Here is an 18,414-nt window from a genome sequence, read left to right as displayed (position 1 = left end):
AAATAGTCCTATGCTGATGGAGTTATTAGTTAGGTTGACCACAAGACTATAGAATCATGTTTTAGGTATGAGAAGCAACATCGTGGTGAATGTATGACAAGTTTATCCGGCTAATACAGGAGACAGATGCATGACAAATTTATCTGGCTAATACAAGCGATCGTTCGATAATGCAGTACAAGGTAGAGTTCATTATGCTTTCAAGGTATGCATCCCAATTAATTCCAAATGTTGAGGAGAAGTGTCATATGTTTTTATTTGGACCGAAGGATTTAATCAGATAGCCAGGGATTGAAGACTATTCAATATTAGTGGAGAGGGCTAGGCGGGTGGATATTGATTTTCAGTAGACTCTAAAGCGTAAAGTTATACACAAGAGGGAGAACTTAGAAGAAGTGACAACAACAGTTCATTCTAGTCTAATGAAAGAAAATAAAGTCCTACGCTGATGAAGTTATTAGTCAGGCTGATCACAACACTATAGAACCATGTTTTAAGTGCGAGAAGCAACATCGTCGTGAATGTCTATTTGGTTTAAACATATGAATTTATGCAAATTGCTTTTGCATCAAATGAGGAATTAGCCTAATTCAACTCAGAAATCCACACCAAATGCTATCTCATGAATGGATTCAACTCAAAGGAATTTTTAGGAGATATTTACTTTTATAAGTGGCTAGGGTGACAAAAGCTGATATATTTACTTATAAAGAACAACTAAGGCAGAGTATTCGACCAAGAGTCTTCTCCTTAACTCACCGGTAACTTGAAGAATCTATTGACACTGATGGTGATGCATAGAGTTTGATGGATGATATCTAATGGGTGTTATGTTAGTTATCATGTGTTGACTATCTTTATGTATTTTGATTTTAGAAATTGAGTGCTGTTATGGTTATGTTGCGCAGTTTTATTTGTAATGTTAGTTATCATGTGTCAATACTTGAGGATTGTTGGTTGGATTATCTAATCTCAAATGTTTGAAATACTGTATTTATCGTTAATAGTAGTTAACAAGATGTAGACTTTCTTAATAATTTGGATTGTTATGTTTTCATTACATAACGTGAAATGCTTTATGAGAAGTTCATAAATTTTGAGAACGAAATTTTTATAAACGGAGATTGTAATAATTGGTTTTAAAAAATTAAAAAAATTATCTCACAAATGGGTCAAATTCGAAGGGTTTAACTAGATTGTTTTTTTCTTGAGGAGATACATCTCATTCACACCAAGGAATATAAAGGAGAATAACAGAGAGAATAAAGTGAGAGGAGGAAAAAAAGAGCGAGGGTTTCAAAATAAAAGGGAGGAATTAGGATAAAAAATGAGAGTCGAAGTCAAGGCGAGGAGGAGGAACTTTCATACCATGCATGCACAACCCTAGTCGAAGCCTAGCATGTTGTTGTTGTCTAACCAAAGAGCGGTTTTGTGCGAGAGGCATCTCAAGTGAAGCAGAAGCCTAACGATTATGCATGCGGGGTTTGAATAGAGAAGGAGAAGCACTAGCCAGGCCAAAGGGAAGAACAGACATCTCGAGCGAAGCAATCTTCTATGATATGTGTTGTACTTCTTTGGTTTTGTGAGCTTGAGATTTGTATTCATTCATCATTTTATTAGTGAAAGCTTCCCTTTTATTCTTACCTCATTTTTCCCTTTTTATTGAAGTTCAGATTTGCACTTCTTTTGAAAGTGTATGTCCGTGACCTAATTTTTAGGCTTGTATTAAGTTGAAAATGAGAAATCACCAATCCTACACTTATTGCTTTATTGAACTTGTTGACGATTGGAGACGACGTCACCCTCGCCTCATTCCTCTTCTTCTCGATCTTGTTTCTGCTTCGATTCTTCAATGACTTTCCCTGATATCCTTTTGTCTCATCTTAAAAAGGTTGGGTTAGCCCTCCTTCGAATCGAATATGACTATTTTGGATCTATACGATTTCTGATCTAGCGAGATGCTAAGAGGGAAAAAATCGCGGGCATTACAACTTTAACAACTGATCCCGGGGGCATGGGATTTTTATGATAGGAGAATGGTCAAACAGTGAAATTCAAAATTTATTTTATTTTCTATTACTAATAATTTATCATCCAAATAATTGATAGAGCTACTAAGAATCTATAATTAAATCAGTTTAACAGGAAGTTAGTTATGAACGTAAAATTATATTTTTCTCATTTGGTTGCATCTTTTATAAACATCTCTATTTCAAACAGTCATTTTCTAGGTCAAGATTTAATATTGAAAATATTAGTTTAAATTTTTGTAAGTTATTAATAATTCGGTAAATACTCATGCATCTCAATTGCAATAATATAACTGAAAAAGAAATCAACATGTATGTTATTCGATTAGAGTAAATTAGTATAGAATCAATTAATAATTTAATATTAAAATCAAATAATTCAAGGACGTTTAGATAATTCAGTTGAACTCTATATTTTTTTCATATATATATATATATATATATCATTTTATATAATATATTCATCACACCTGCATCTTCTATATTATACTAATTTATGTACGTCAATACTAATACTCTTTTTTTATTTATGTGTAAGAGTACTTTAGTGTCCCCAACTAATTTAAAAAGGTGAATCCTTTCAATCAACATGCACTTGCAGAAATAATATATAAATTATTTCATTTACCTTCTCATGTCAAACAACATATTTAAATATATATATATATATATATATATATATGAATAATTTAAATTTGTTGAAAGAATCTATAGCATTCATTTTAATATGACAAAGTCATGGAACAAATAAAATATGATTTAATATGCAATAATATTTGATTGAATAAGTATTAAAGTTAACCGATGTATTTTATCAAAAAAAAAATTATTATAATAGTAATTCAGAAATACAAATATTTACTTTTACCTTTTAATGTGAAAATACTATTTTTTTATATCAACATCCTTTTTCGCGCTAGAAATTAGTTATTTCTGTAAAACACGTATGAAATATAATTATTTTAACTATTTTTTTTCTATCTATCCAACTATGCTTGTAATCGTTCTTCTCAACTTTTAAAAAAAACTTGTTTTAGTTCTTTATTTTATCTTGAATATATTATTTCATTTGATGAGGAATTAAAATTATAAATCATCTCTTTTAATTTAACTAATTGCAATTTGATAATGATATTTTTTATGAAACATTTTGTACTCACCAATTTTTATTTGTAATTTATAATTATTTGAACAATATATTTTTTTATTTTTATTATTCTTTGAAATATATGTATTTATTTTATTAGACCTTTAACCTTATAACTTTTATATCAATTATACACACTCACATTTTTTTTTGTGTGTCATACTTCTTTTCTATACTCAAAATATATGAATTAAAATATAGCTGTTTGTATTACCTAATTTCTTAAAATTTCTACTATATTCATCATACTTATCCAATTTAAGATTCTAGAAAATATATTTTATAACTCAATATTATAATATAGAGTTTTCCCTAATAAAAACCTGCTTAAATATTTTTTCAAAATTAAACTAAATTTAGGATTTGTAATTTATAAATAAGAACTTCTAAGTAGAAACTTACATGGCTTGATTAATGTCTACATGATCAAACCCGCTGACAGCTCATGCTTGATCTTGTCTCCCTCACGTGTTCCTTATCTTGCAAAACAGATCAAATACGATACGACACAAGCCCTTAGCCTACACAAACATAATTCGACATGTCGCTAGCTTGAGCACCGTTTCTACTCGCGATCATGTTTTTATTGCCTTTATTTTTGCACGATACCTGCAACATTCTGCTCATTTGATTTATCTCACTTTCCTCCGCTCACTCCCTTTCTCTTATGTTGGTTCATCTCATTTATTTATCTCCCTCTATATCCTTTTTTCTTTGGAGATATCTTAAGTCTTTAATCCCAATTGATGATATTCTTAAGCTTAAGGACTTGAAATTAGCCTCAAGATGCCATATGTGTAAAATGAAGGAGGAGGATATAAAATACATTTTCTTTGAGTGTGCTTTCTCTTTAGATGTTTGGGATATGATTGACTCTTATTTTGGTTTCTCTTGGATACATAGAGGTTCTTTAACTAGTTATTTGTGGCAATGGAAAGATTATGATGCCTGTTAGGAGAGGTTTTCCCTCCATTTATTGGTTCTTCGTTCCTTTGGAACTCCAGAAACAGCTTTAAGTATCACACCTCTCCCCCCACTACTTCTATGATTGTTGCTTATGTGATTGCCTGTTACAATAAAGTTTTACGAGCTAGCTCTTCTGTGGTTAAAGTTTCTAAGGCCCCTCGACTTATTACATGGACTCCCCCGCACGCTAATTATGTGAAATGAAATGTTGTTGGCTGTTGGTATCCTGATTATGTTGCGGTTGGAGTTTATTTAGAAATTCTGAGGGGAGATGTCTTTGTTATTTCGCTTCTCCAGCAATTGCTGAAACTCCATTGGCTGTAGAATGTTGAGGAGTTTATTTGGCTTTAGTGGTGGCTAACATTTTCAATTTTCATAAATTAGAGGTGGAGATGGACTCTAAAATGCTTTATGATATTTCTCCCCCTGCGGATTGGCTTGCCAAGCATGCAGGGGAGATATGTCACGTTGGCATACATCCCACTGCCCCACTTCGAAGACTCATCATTGGGGATACTTTAAATCTTCTTTATGTTCGATTTTAAGTTTTTTATGCTTTTTTGGCCATCAAATGAAGCTCTATTCGGTTTGGCTGGGGCATTACTGCATTTTTTCTTGCGGTTCCCTTTTATTTTGTTTGGCTTGGTTGTTTCTATCACTTGTTACAGGATGTTCTCTTTTTTTGGAGTCACGGGCTGTGCTGGAGTCCCTGCTCACGGTCTTTTTGGAGATTTTTGCTATACCGAGGACAACTCTTCTGCATGATTTGCTTTATTTTTTCTCTTTTCAAGATACTTCCAAGATATACAAGTACACAGGATTACTCTTTTTTGACTTGTATACCTGTATTTTGGAAATTTTTTTTTGGGTGAGTTGTACTGCGGAGAGAGGGACCCCTAGGGGTGAGTTAATTGTTTTTTTTGTGTCTAGAAGGGGATCCTCTCCCCCTTATCCTTGTATCTTTTTTGCCTTCTTTTTAAATATTAACGCGTAGGGAGCCACCGCTGCTCTTTCTAAAAAAAATAATAATAATAATAAAAAATAAAGGTGAAATCGATATTTGGTTTAGTGGGTACCGAATATCGATTCCCCTATATGGGTTGAAAACCTAGTGTGCTTTAGTTGGGGACGCTAAAGTACTCGTACACATAAATAAAAAAATAGTATTAGTAATATATAATTTTATAGCGGTGAATCCTTTCAATCATAATGCACTTGCAGAAATAATATATAAATTATTTCATTAGTTGGGGACGCTAAAGTACTCGTACACATAAATAAAAAAATAGTATTAGTAATATATAATTTTATAGCGGTGAATCCTTTCAATCATAATGCACTTGCAGAAATAATATATAAATTATTTCATTAGTTGGGGACGCTAAAGTACTCGTACACATAAATAAAAAAATAGTATTAGTAATATATAATTTTATAGCGGTGAATCCTTTCAATCATAATGCACTTGCAGAAATAATATATAAATTATTTCATTTACCTTCTCATGTCAAACAACATATTTAAATATATATATATATATATATATATATATGAATAATTTAAATTTGTTGAAAGAATCTATAGCATTCATTTTAATATGACAAATTCATAGAACAAATAAAATATGATTTAATACGCAATAATATTTGATTGAATAAGTATTAAAATTAACCGATGTATTTTATCAAAAAAAAATTATTATAATAGTAATTCAGAAATATGAATATTTACTTTTAATTTTTAATGTGAAAATACTATTTTTTGATATCAACATCCTTTTTCGTACTAGAAATTAGTTATTTCTGTAAAACACATATGAAATATAATTATTTTAACTATTTTTTTTCTATCTATCCAACTGTGCTTGTAATCGTTCTTCTCAACTTAAAAAAAAAAACTTGTTTTAGTTCTTTTTTTATCTTGAATATATTATACTAATATATTATTTCATTTGATGAGGAATTAAAATTATAAATCATCTCTTTTAATTTAACTAATTGCAATTTGATAATGATATTTTTTATGAAACATTTTGTACTCACCAATTTTTATTTGTAATTTATAATTATTTGAACAATATATTTTTTTATTTTTATTATTCTTTGAAATATATGTATTTATTTTATTAGACCTTTAACCTTATAACTTTTATATCAATTATACACACTCACATTTTTTTTTGTGTGTCATACTTCTTTTCTATACTCAAAATATATGAATTAAAATATAGCTGTTTGTATTACCTAATTTCTTAAAATTGCTACTATATTCATCATACTTATCCAATTTAAGATTCTAGAAAATATATTTTATAACTCAATATTATAATATAGAGTTTTCCCTAATAAAAACCTGCTTAAATATTTTTTCAAAATTAAACTAAATTTAGGATTTGTAATTTATAAATAAGAACTTCTAAGTAGAAACTTACATGGCTTGATTAATGTCTACATGATCAAACCCGCTGACAGCTCATGCTTGATCTTGTCTCCCTCACGTGTTCCTTATCTTGCAAAACAGATCAAATACGATACGACACAAGCCCTTAGTCTACACAAACATAATTCTTAGCCTACACAAACATAATTCGACATGTCGCTAGCTTGAGCACCGTTTCTACTCGCGATCATGTTTTTATTGCCTTTATTTTTGCACGATACCTGCAACATTCTGCTCATTTGATTTATCTCACTTTCCTCCGCTCACTCCCTTTCTCTTATGTTGGTTCATCTCATTGTAAGCTCCATGCATCTCTCCTCTTTTTAGGAATTGACCCCTTCACTGCTTGCCTTCATCTCTAGCTCCATCTCCTCCCCTTTGTCTCCTTTTTGCTCGATTCACGTGAGAGTTAACTGTTTCTCCATCTCTACTCTTAATATCACTGAACCAGCTAGTCGGTTTCAAAATTCCTAAGCATTACAATAAAAATACAGCCTATAGTTTTGTAATGAATGCAGTCTTGTAATGATCAATTAAATGCATTTTTATGTGATGATAGCTTGATAATGTAATAATTGGAATTTTAAATTATAATAATGTTAATTAAATAGGCAGTTAAGGGATAAGCATCCCTACGGGTTTGTCTTTAGCAGTTGCATGCCCCATAAATCGAAATAGGGAACAAGTGAGCAGAAATCGGGGGAATGATAGAGAGAACAGAGAATGAGAAGGAAGAAGTAGAAGACGAATTAGGTTGTGTACATCTCAAACCTTATCGTCGATGCTGCATTGGAGTGAGGGAAGGTAGCCGACATGACTTACTAATGATTTAGCACTCGCGTGATTCTAGGGCAAGAAGACAAAGTTGCCACCTGCAGTGGGTTCGCCTGAGGATGTTTAAGCCAATGTGGGAGACAATCACAAGGGTCGTTTCGCTGTGTTGGCTCGGAGAAGAACATGAAGGACTTATGAGTTGTTGTGATGCGAGAGGAGGACGGCTCGTGCCCTGGCAAAATGAAGAAGCAGAGAGGAAGAGGAGGAAAAGATGCAGGCGGGTGTGAGTGATTTCTATGCAAAGGAGAAGAGAAGTGTAGATCCTTCGTGTGCAGAAGGAGGCTTGAAACCTAAGCAGGGGATCAATTGGCGGTTTCGGTGAGTGCAGGAAACACCAAAGAAGGGAGGAGAAGCGCATTATGAGCTAATTTTCGACAGAGGTGCAGAAGGCATCCGAATCAAGGTAAGGTTAGGGCTTTGTTTTAATTGAAATTAAAGGAGTTTGTATTATGATTAAATTTAAGAAATTTGTTTTTAATTAGTGTTTGTGTTAATAATTAGATTTTGATTGAAATCAAACAAGCATTGACGTTGTGCGGTGTCATATACACCGTGCGACAAGAGTCGAATCAAAATCAATTATGTTGCTTTTAGGTTAAGTTTATATTTTTTTATTTGAATAAGTATTGTTTTGAAAGTTAAATTGATGTTACTTGAGATTAGTATTAATTTCTTTTTTTCAATCAATGCCATAAATTGAAGGGTTTTAATTGTGGAGTCAATAAATTGAGAGAAATGTTCAAGGAACGATCAACTAAAGGAATTTATTTGAGATATGTTTTTACTTCAGAAAGTTTATTCAAAATAATTTTTTATGAAAAATTTAAATGAAAGAATTAATGTATGATATAATCCATCTTTAGTTTTTGACATAAAGTACGTTATAACAAGTTTAGATTCTAAATATGTGCACATGTCAGTTTATTGCATGACCTATAAATTTATGTGTTTATTGCATGACCTTTTGATTTAATAAGATTTCATTTATTCATCAGTAAATAGAGATGTTTCATATGAAAAGAATGCATGATATGAATGAATGAAATAGTTTATATATGAATTCTTGTATGTGCATGTTAAGAAGAGTTCATCCCCTTATGGTATAGACAGGGGACACCAGTGTACCCGCTTGCGTAGATGTTATCCTACCACCTCATAATTATGAAGTTTAGATTGCTAATCGCCGTTTCGACAAAAAAATATCAGTCAGGTGTGAGTGAGCACTTATCCATCTCAAATAATCATGTAAATTAGATCACGAATTATTGTGTCGACAAAATAATATCAGTCAGGGATGTGTTAGGTTATGCTTTGACAGTGCTTCTACAACAGATGTGAATGTTAATAACATGAAATAAAAGTAAAGTTAAAGATTAAACCTTGAAGAACAAAACTAAAATTATTGCATATTGAAAGTTTAGATTATTTTCATTGAGTAAATGACATGAATATATTAGATTATTATTATGTGATTTTTTATAATGAAATATGAAAGATCAACATGCATATTTTTTTTTAGAAATGTAATTGCTCATGATTATATTTAAATAACTCATTTTGTTGTTTTAATATTTTTTGTCAAGTTTAAGCTTTTAAATAAGATGAATACTAGAAATGTAAAGAATAAGAAGAGTTCAACAACCAAAAATGTAAAACTTTTACTTGTTAATTAAATTATTATTTTACTGGCTCTTTCATAAACATTTAAATATTAAACAGTTAATAATATAATTAAAATAATTGAAAACTATTTTTTAACCGTTCGATCGTCTGTTCACGCTTTAGTTAATTCTAAATCTGAGGTCAAGTTGTGACAGATAATTTGTTAAGAAAGGTTACAATAGGATTATCTGTTGTTGAATTGACTTAAGCAATAGGAGTTGCTTGCAAAACATGCTCAAAGATCCTTGAATCATTCTCATCAAATAATGCTCCATATTTTGCAGTTTTTCAAAATTTAAATTATCTTGTCTTAAGAGCATATCTTAGTCTTTAAGACAATTCATGTTTTAGTTTTCAATCTTAAGCATTGTACATGATCACCCTATCAAAAGTGGATCTTTGATATAGTATTATCCTTGGAAAGATTTTACTGGATGAATGGATGAAACTAGTTCTCAACTATTCTCTTACTCAATTTGTCTGCAAAAGCCCTGATCAAACCTCTTTGATAGAAAAGGGCAAGTTGAACCAAGCTATAAGGAAAATCCAATGAGAGAGGAGATAGACAGAGATTGACAAAGAATAGAGGACAATTTTTAGGGAGATTTTTTTGTGGTACATTAATGTAAGAGTTTCATGATGACATGATGATCTCTTATTTATATGTGAAGATCAATGGGTTATTTCTAGAATTAACTACATAACAAAACTACATAAATTAACTAGGTGTAGTTGATTGTGTAGCGGGATAATTAGGTGTAGTAATTGTGATAAACAAAGGAATTTTGATCTGATTGGGTCAATTCAAATGAAACGGTTTCTTCATTAGGAGATGAACATTTCGTTCAAAACAAAAGAGAAAAAAAAGGGGGGGAGAATCAAGAGTGTAAGACGCAAACGAGAAGTGATGGAGTTGAAGCCATTCATGATGAATTTGTTGTGTTCACTTGCAGTATATCGATGTTTTCTATGCAGATGCAAGCGAGGAACTGTTGACAACTAGCTTAGATTGTGCATCGGGTGTTGGAAGGGGCGTGCAGTGTCTGCCTAAGCATGACTAGAACAGGCGAGGGGAGGCATTGCTTGTAATAAGAAGTTGCATGAAAGAGGCGGAGCTGAGTGGAGCACGAGGATTGGTCATGCACGAAAGCTTTCATGACGAGGTGAGGTTTGCATGCAAGGATGATTAAACTGAGCACAATAGTGAGATAAGTATTTGGCTTAATTTTATTTCAGCAATGTTTATATTTAATTGAAGATATAGGTATTAATTTTTTCCTATATTAATTTATGACAAATAAAAAATATAAGAACAACAAATTGTAAGATTGGGATATCAGGATCGTTGATTTCACACAATATGAGAAAGACGGAAAGACACTGAAGGTTAGGATTTTTATTTCCATAAATAATTAGTTTAAATTAATTTTAGTATTAATTTTAATAAAGACGGAAGAATAGGATTGGAGAAAGAAAAATAATGTTTGCGACAATAAAAATTATTATTTATTTGGAATTTTATTTATAGTTAATTTAATTTTAAATTATTATGTTAATATTAGATGTGTGTGTGTATATATTGTGTGTATACATATATATATATATATATATGTATGTATACATATATATGTCTATACATATACATATATTCATGTGTATACATATATATATGTGTGTGTGTGTCATACACATACTATGTTAGGTGTTATGTCAAAGAAGTAGATTAAGCAAGTAAGTTTTGTGAAACCGAGATAAGTTATTATATTTCTATGTATTTTAGTAATGATTCTTCTAAATTAATTATAATAACTAGATTGATACCATTTCAATTAAAGCGTATTACAAATGTTAGGAGCGACAAGAATTATAAAAAGATTCATTGGAGCAATTACAATTTTTTTTGTACAAGTAATAATTTTTATATGTATAAATGTATGTTTCAGTTTTATGGGAATCATAATTGAATTATTTAAAATTCCTTGCAAGTAATGATAATCTTATTAATTTTTTAAATTCAAATTAATCACATATAATATAACATGTTCTGCTTCATTGTTTATGAATTTCATTCACACAGAAAGGATTAAGATATAATCAAATAAATGAAAGATAACGAATGAAAATAAAAATTTAAATAAATCAAGAGCACCCTTTTATATAACTAGTTGGGAGGTACCCCTACGCAAACATAAAAATAAAAATAAAATGTTGTATTTTAATTGGTATAAAGTTTAGACAATGCTCCTAAGATAGCTTCTTGAAAAAAATGTATTTAAAATATTATGAAAATTTCTAATTAAGGAATTGCAATATTTAAGAACTTTAATAAATTGAATATTTAAATGTTTTATTATTTTAATTGCATACATTTTCTATTACTTGTATGAGAGTTTAATACATAATAAGATTGTAATTATTCGCTAAATTTTGGCTAAACTTATTTCATTATTATAATATTTTTTTCAAGAAAAAATCTGTTATATTTATATGACTAATAGGAGAAAGTTTGTTTATAGAAAGAGATTAACTTTTGAAAAAATATAATACTGTTTGATTTGTATGTCTAGTCTTTTTTATTTTTAATACTATTTCAATCTTTCAATCCGGATGATCTTATGTATTTTGATAAATAATTTTTAATATATTTTATGGATTAGTAACTCTTTTATGGTTGAATATTCTTGTGAAATATTTTTAATTTGTTAGTATGGTATGCTGCTATTGTTCAACTGTTTATTTCCACCTTGACTTTTGTAGACTCCCCGGTTGTGTGGCAATATTAGGATTGTAGTCAATTGGTAGTTGAGAATCTCGGGTGAGTTTTGGATTGAGGGAGAGTACCTATAATAAGTTTTTCTAGTGAGAACTTATAATGTCGAGTAATCCATGAGAGTTATTGCTTCTTTTAGATAAATTGCTTTATGAGTATCTCTATTGAGTTACTAGCTCAATATTGGGGGACTAGTTAGAACTAATTATTGGGTGACTTGGTGAGATTCAGCTTTTAGGGACATAAAGGCTTTGAGCGACTTAAGGCTTCACATGTTCCATGTTGTAGGCGATTCATGCTAGTTCACTTTCATGTTGATTTGATTAATTTGACTTTGGTGAATATGAATATATAATGGCCGAATTCATTTACATCTTTAAAGGTTAGTAGTATAAGCCAGGACTATTAGTTATTATTTCTAGATATATTTTTCAAGTACCTAATGTGGGATTAAAGTCATTGCCTTAAGTATTTTATCGATATTCTATTTTACCAATCAAGCAACTTTAATTTTTATCCTTTACTTAAAAAAATAGGTTTCCATACTAAATAATCATCCCCTTGAACTAAACATAAAAATTTCCTTATTGTTTGGTGTTTCAAAAATGACTTGACTTCTATGCTGAAAATGATGGTGCTTTTCCTCATGCATGCTAAATTATTTTACTGAGCTTGTCAATTTAGATAGATTTATATTATTTTAGGAAGCCAGGCCATGTTTCTTCTCCTATGTTCTTAGCATGATTCTTGTTGGAGGTTCATCTAATATTACTATTCATTCTTGCATTGAATGTATTTAGAAACTATTGTTTCTGATAATATGTTAGCAATTATGAAGCAAGGGTTCCATTTGTGCATTGTATGTTTAGTGATAATAGATTTAAAGACTTGAATTATGTTAGATGAACAGGAAACGTAGATGATAATACCTCAGTTGTATACGTTGAATGAAGGCATATGTAAAAAAATGAAGTAATGTTTTTAGATATTATTACATGGGTGTTTTATAAAAATAAATTATTTTGAAATAGCATAACGGATAAAATAATAAGAGATGCTATAGATTGATAAAAATGTTGAAGTGATGCCTCTCTTTGAAGTAGATGTATAAAGGTAAGAATTTAGGTTCATATGTGATATATAATATGATTTTTAAGTGCTATAGATGATATTGAAATGATTCGATTAACAAATCCTTTTAATAGACTTTGAAGGCTATGATTATACCAAATGATTTAGAGAAGAAATATTTTTTTGTATAGAAATGAACCTTAAGATTCATACACTGAAGCTATAAGGAAGTGCCTTGCAAATCATGTTGTTTTCATGTTAAAAAAATCTAGTATGATAGCAATTTCTTGTCTTAAGAAAATTAATGAAAAGTTAGTGACCAGAGAATGAATTTTCGTATGAGTTTTATTGATTTCAATAAGTCATATGGTTGAGTTCCATGCTAAATGATTTGGTGTGCCTTAAGAAATAAATGAATACCTATGTGAAAAGTCCGTTAAAGTTAATTAAAATTATGGATGATGGAGTACAAACTAGTAATAGAAGTAGATGCAAAGTCGCAAATAAATTTTTAATTATAATAGGATTACATCACGTGTCAACATTGAGTGTATATCTTTTTCTTATTTATAGTGGAGATGCTTAGAACATATTCTAAAAGTGAGATGCCTTGTTGCATACTTAAAGATATGGTCTAATTTGTTAGATATCTTTTTAAAAAAGTGAGAAGCTTAAGAAAATGTTTAGAACAGAGAGAGTTTAGAGATAGTAGAGTAAAATTTGAGTATATGATATTCCATATTAGTAGGTGTGATATTAACAAATAACAATTAAAATTATTAGAAGATAAAGTGATACTTAGATATGATAGGATTGGTAACATTGATTTCTTGTATATAAAAATGTGGATCTAAGTGAGAATGTAACATCTAGAGTTCAGGTTGAGTGATTAAAAGAAATAAGTTAATGAAAATGTATTACTTGAAAAGATATTATGGAGAGTTTTATAAAACTACAATTAGTATGTTGTTATTAGTTAGGTAGTAAAAATTCATTGTTAGTTAAGTTGAGTGCGATAAAAAGAATAATACTAAGATGATTGTTTAATAAAATTATTAATGATAAATTAAAGGATGATTGTATAAGTAAAATGAATACATAATACACTCACCAGATAAGTAGATAAAATTAACGACAAAGGTTTATGAGTGAAGATGGTAAATATGATATCATGGATAATAGTTTTTCAAAATGAACTTCAAATAATAGGTTTTTTACCTCAAATGATCCCCAAATGGTACAAATGGAAAATAGTAACTCATAAAGCAGACCCCAAATAGATTTGCTAAGGCAAATGTTGTTGATTATGATGATAGGATGTATGGTATCATTGCCTGTTTGCAACTTTGTCTAGAAAAAGGAAATTAAATCTCTTTACGTTTTTGTAGGTTGTAATGCCCACAGTGGAAGCAGATGTTGCATTTTGTCTTGGCAAATTTTGTTTGACGCCAGATGAAGTTAAATCAAGAGTAGCATTCGCATTGGATGCTGTTGGCATGTTAAAGTACTCACAAGTACGCTTCCGAAACAAAATAATTTTTTTTTTTTGGGGAAAATAAGCATTAATTCTTTTTTGGTTTTTTTTTTTCCTTCTGTTTACAGAGACCAATTCAGACTCTCAGTGGCGGTCAAAAGCAGAGGGTTGCTATTGCAGGTGCTCTAGCTGAAGCATGCAAAGTTCTACTATTGGATGAGCTAACAACTTTTTTGGATGAGTATGACCAGGTAGTTATTTGATCTATCTTTTGAGCAATCAATCTTCTTTTAGTTTATTGGTATCGTTTGTTTCCTTTCTTTAACCTTTGCAGTTTTGCTTAACTATTGAAACACTCTCCAACTATACACTACTAACCACTAGGCAGAGAACTTAAATCCATCACTTAAATCCATCTTCTTTTTACTAATTTATCATATCTTCTTCTTTGTAACGAGCAAAAATTACATTCAGATTTTATGAGTGCAATGAGTACGAAGTGTTTCTTTTTTTTTTCTTTTCTTTTTGTTTGTTTTTATCTCCAACGTGATTATAATGCTCATTCAGCATACTGATGGATCCTCTCGATTGATTGAAATTGTAATTCATGACATTTAGATTGATTTTTTTGGTGAAATAGAACTGTTGTGTCACATCAGTGTACTCCCGAAGCCATTGCGTGGACCTTTAATAAATATGATGGATGCACAACTTTCAAAATTTTGTACTCAAACTAGTATGCTGATGTATGCAGAGTGCTGGACGATGTATTTGAGAGCAATTAGGAAAAGTAATTTCATATTGGACAACCAAGCGAACGTTTATTCATCATGTCACAAACTAATGGATGGCTGATAGATTGTGTATAATCAGTTAATAAAAGCAGAGAAAAGAAAAACATATACTATAGATTTTTTTTTTTAAATCCTTATATGACTCTGAATTGTGTATGTTTTTCACTGTTGATATCGTTCTTGTGGATAAGACTAAAGAAAGAGCTCAGGAAAAACTTGAATTATTGAGGTCTACATTGGAGTTTAAAGATCTTCATGTGAGTAGAATTAAAACTGAATACATGGAATGTAATTTTAGCAGTAGTAGCTCTAGTGATAGAGTTGTAACTATAAATGATCAAATCATTAAAAGGTCTGAACGCTTTAGAACTTGATGGTGTTATAGATGGGGATGCTATTAGTAGGATTCATGTTGGTTGGTTGAAGTGGAGGAATGCTTCGAGTCTATTGTGTGATAGAAAAGTACCGCTTAGACTTAGACTGAAAGGAAAGTTTTATGAGACGGTGGTGAGACTTGCAATGCTCTATGGCGCAGAATGTTGGCCTTTAAAAGAGAAACATAAAATTAAGATAAGTGTTATCGAGATGAGAATGCTTAGGTGAATGAGTGGCTTTACACTTAGAGACAAAATACAAAATGAATATATCCATGATAGGGTTAGTGTGGCTCTAATGACGGACAAAATTAGAGAGAATCGTCTTAGATGGTTTGGTCACATTTAAAGTTAACCATCCGATGATCCGATTAGAAGAGTAGATGTTTTAGGTTTGACTTATGTTAAGAAAAGTCTAGATAGACTTGAGCATATTGTATAAAAAATGGTCTTAATTTATTATAATTAAATAAAAATATGACAACAGGAATGATTGAAAAACAAGGATTAATGTAGCCGCCCCACTTAGTGGATAAAGGCTTGCTTTTATTGTTGTTCTTGTATGTGACTTTGAATGAATCGATATGGATCAATTCTTCATGTTTCAAAATAGACTGCAACATTGTTTGATGTATCTAGATAGAACATGTTATTTAAAGCATGCCTTCCATTTTGTTATCATTCTTGATGACTACTCTTTTGTTACTAAGTACTGCGGAGTTCAAAAATTTTGATGCCCCTGACTCTCCTTGGTGTTGTTGAGTTGAGAGCTTTATCGTGTAAAATTTTTAGAAGGCAATTGGATTGTAGCTAAGATACTAACTAGAGATTTCACCTTCATTTTTGCGAGGACTTTTTGATATAAAGTTTGAGGTTTCTCATAGGCACAATCCCTATGGTTAGGTACCCCTCCTGATAACAAATGAGCAGTTTGAATTAAAGTTAATCATTCAATACCGAGTATTTTACACATAATAGCAAGAACTATATGGTTTAAATTGTAAAATTTATCACTTAAAGCTTAAAGCGGATGGTCAGAGAAATGATCAAGATCTCATGATTCTGTCATCCTGTGTACCTAGTTAGAGAAGGTAGTCGACTCAACCTGACTAAAACATCCTTGTAAACAACCATGTGTTGTGTCCTCTAAGGTAACCTTATAGATCTGGGGTAGATGTTTGTCTAAGAAGATGAATTTAAGTCAACCTTAACTAACAGAAGGCTTTGTGTCAGTCAATTGTAATGGAAAACCAAGACAAGATCACTTAAGACTCAAATCTGCATTTAGCAAACTTTTTAGAATTGTGTGCCACATTTAAGTATAATGGCGTCCTCAGTGACGCTGAATGGCTGAGACTTTTTTGTTTTTCCCTTAAGGATAATAGAGCTAAAGTGTGGCTAAACACATTAGCCTCAGGATTCATCACCACTTGAGTTGATTTAACACAGAAGTTCTCGGCCAAGTATTTTTCTTCTTTCAAGACTGTTAAACTTAGGAATGACATCACAGCATTCTCATTATTTAAGGTAGAAACCATTTATGAGGCCTGTGAGAGATTTAGGGTCTGTTTGGAGCAGCTACAGTTCATTGAATAATCAGCTTATTGAATAATCTGCTGATAAGCTGATAAAAAATAATCTGCAGATAACTTAGGTGCGGTGGATATTAGAAATTTGTATTTTTTTCGAAAAGCTAAACCACTGCTAGAAAGCTGCACCGCACCTAGACATGTGCGATGTGAAAACGCTGCTTTCAGCCTTTTCAAAATGCATAAGCAGCCAAAACGCAATTTACCCAAACAGTCCAGGTGCGTTTTCAAAATGTCACCGCACCGAATAAGCTGCCCCAAACGAACTCGTAAGGAGTTGCTTAGGAGGTGTCCCCTTCATGCCTTACCCAGCTCGCTCTGTCCAAACCTTCTATAACGGACTTTTAGGTTCCCTTAGGTCCCTTATAGATGGTGCTGTAGGAGGATCACTGATGTCCAAATTGCATGAGGAGGTATGTGACTTGATTGAGGAGATGACCATTCATCAACAACTTTCATTGGCATGCTAAGAGGGTGCAACTCAAAAAAGTAACTAGTGTGTATGAAACAGATGTCGTGAATACCTTCACTAACCAGATTGCTGCCATATCCAATAAATTGGATAATTTCACTGTAAGTGCAGTACAAGACATTTGTTTCATATTCAAGACCCGAGAGTTAGCGATAAGGAAAATGAACCATGAGAGTGAATGATGAAAAGACAACTTTAGATATCATGAATTCTATGAAATTTCTCCAACTTTCATGTGATGATCATTATTTTAGGGTTGACTTAGTGGATGGAGTGGTGACTAGCCAATTTTTTGAAACTTTGGAAGATGACCTAGTTGTTGACCTCATTTTTTGTGAGGTCTAGTCTTCCTCTTAGGGTTTAGGATCTAGCCTTAGGGATCTCCCTTCGACTATCTTAAAACTTTAGAAATGGGACTTGCCTCGTTCTAGAAATTGAACCTACTTCTGTACTCTTTTGGAGTTTCGCGTGTGTGGTATCGACTTCTAGCACTTAGAAGGGTGAAACCAACATGAGGAAACTCAAAAGGAATTCCTATAGGACCTTTTGAGTTTTAGGGTGGCCTTCTGCACAATTTGCACTCCCGCGCGCACAAACTTCGCAATTCGGAGGGTCGACGCGTCCGATTGCTACAATTTGCATCGCTTGCATTGTTACCTATCGAAGACTCGAATAAAATTTTTGAAACGATCGATCGCGGGTTGAAATTTTGTGAAATTTGAATTTTGACGCGTTTTTAACCCGATTGTCGACGATGCGTCCGAACGACCCCGGATGACAAAACGGACTGCA

At 31.4% G+C, this 18,414-nt stretch overlaps 1 pseudogene; it reads left to right on the top strand.

Annotated features, from left to right (window-relative positions):
• LOC110038336 overlaps positions 1–14,668 on the top strand; it is a 32,228-nt pseudogene extending 17,560 nt beyond the window's left edge.
• Positions 14,669–18,414: the final 3,746 nt, after the last annotated feature.

This window comes from Phalaenopsis equestris, unplaced genomic scaffold, assembly GCF_001263595.1.
Source record: "Phalaenopsis equestris unplaced genomic scaffold, ASM126359v1 Scaffold232540, whole genome shotgun sequence".
NCBI lineage: Eukaryota > Viridiplantae > Streptophyta > Magnoliopsida > Asparagales > Orchidaceae > Phalaenopsis > Phalaenopsis equestris.
Note: the sequence above shows the minus strand (reverse complement) of the source record. Positions and strands in the feature narration are given on the sequence as shown.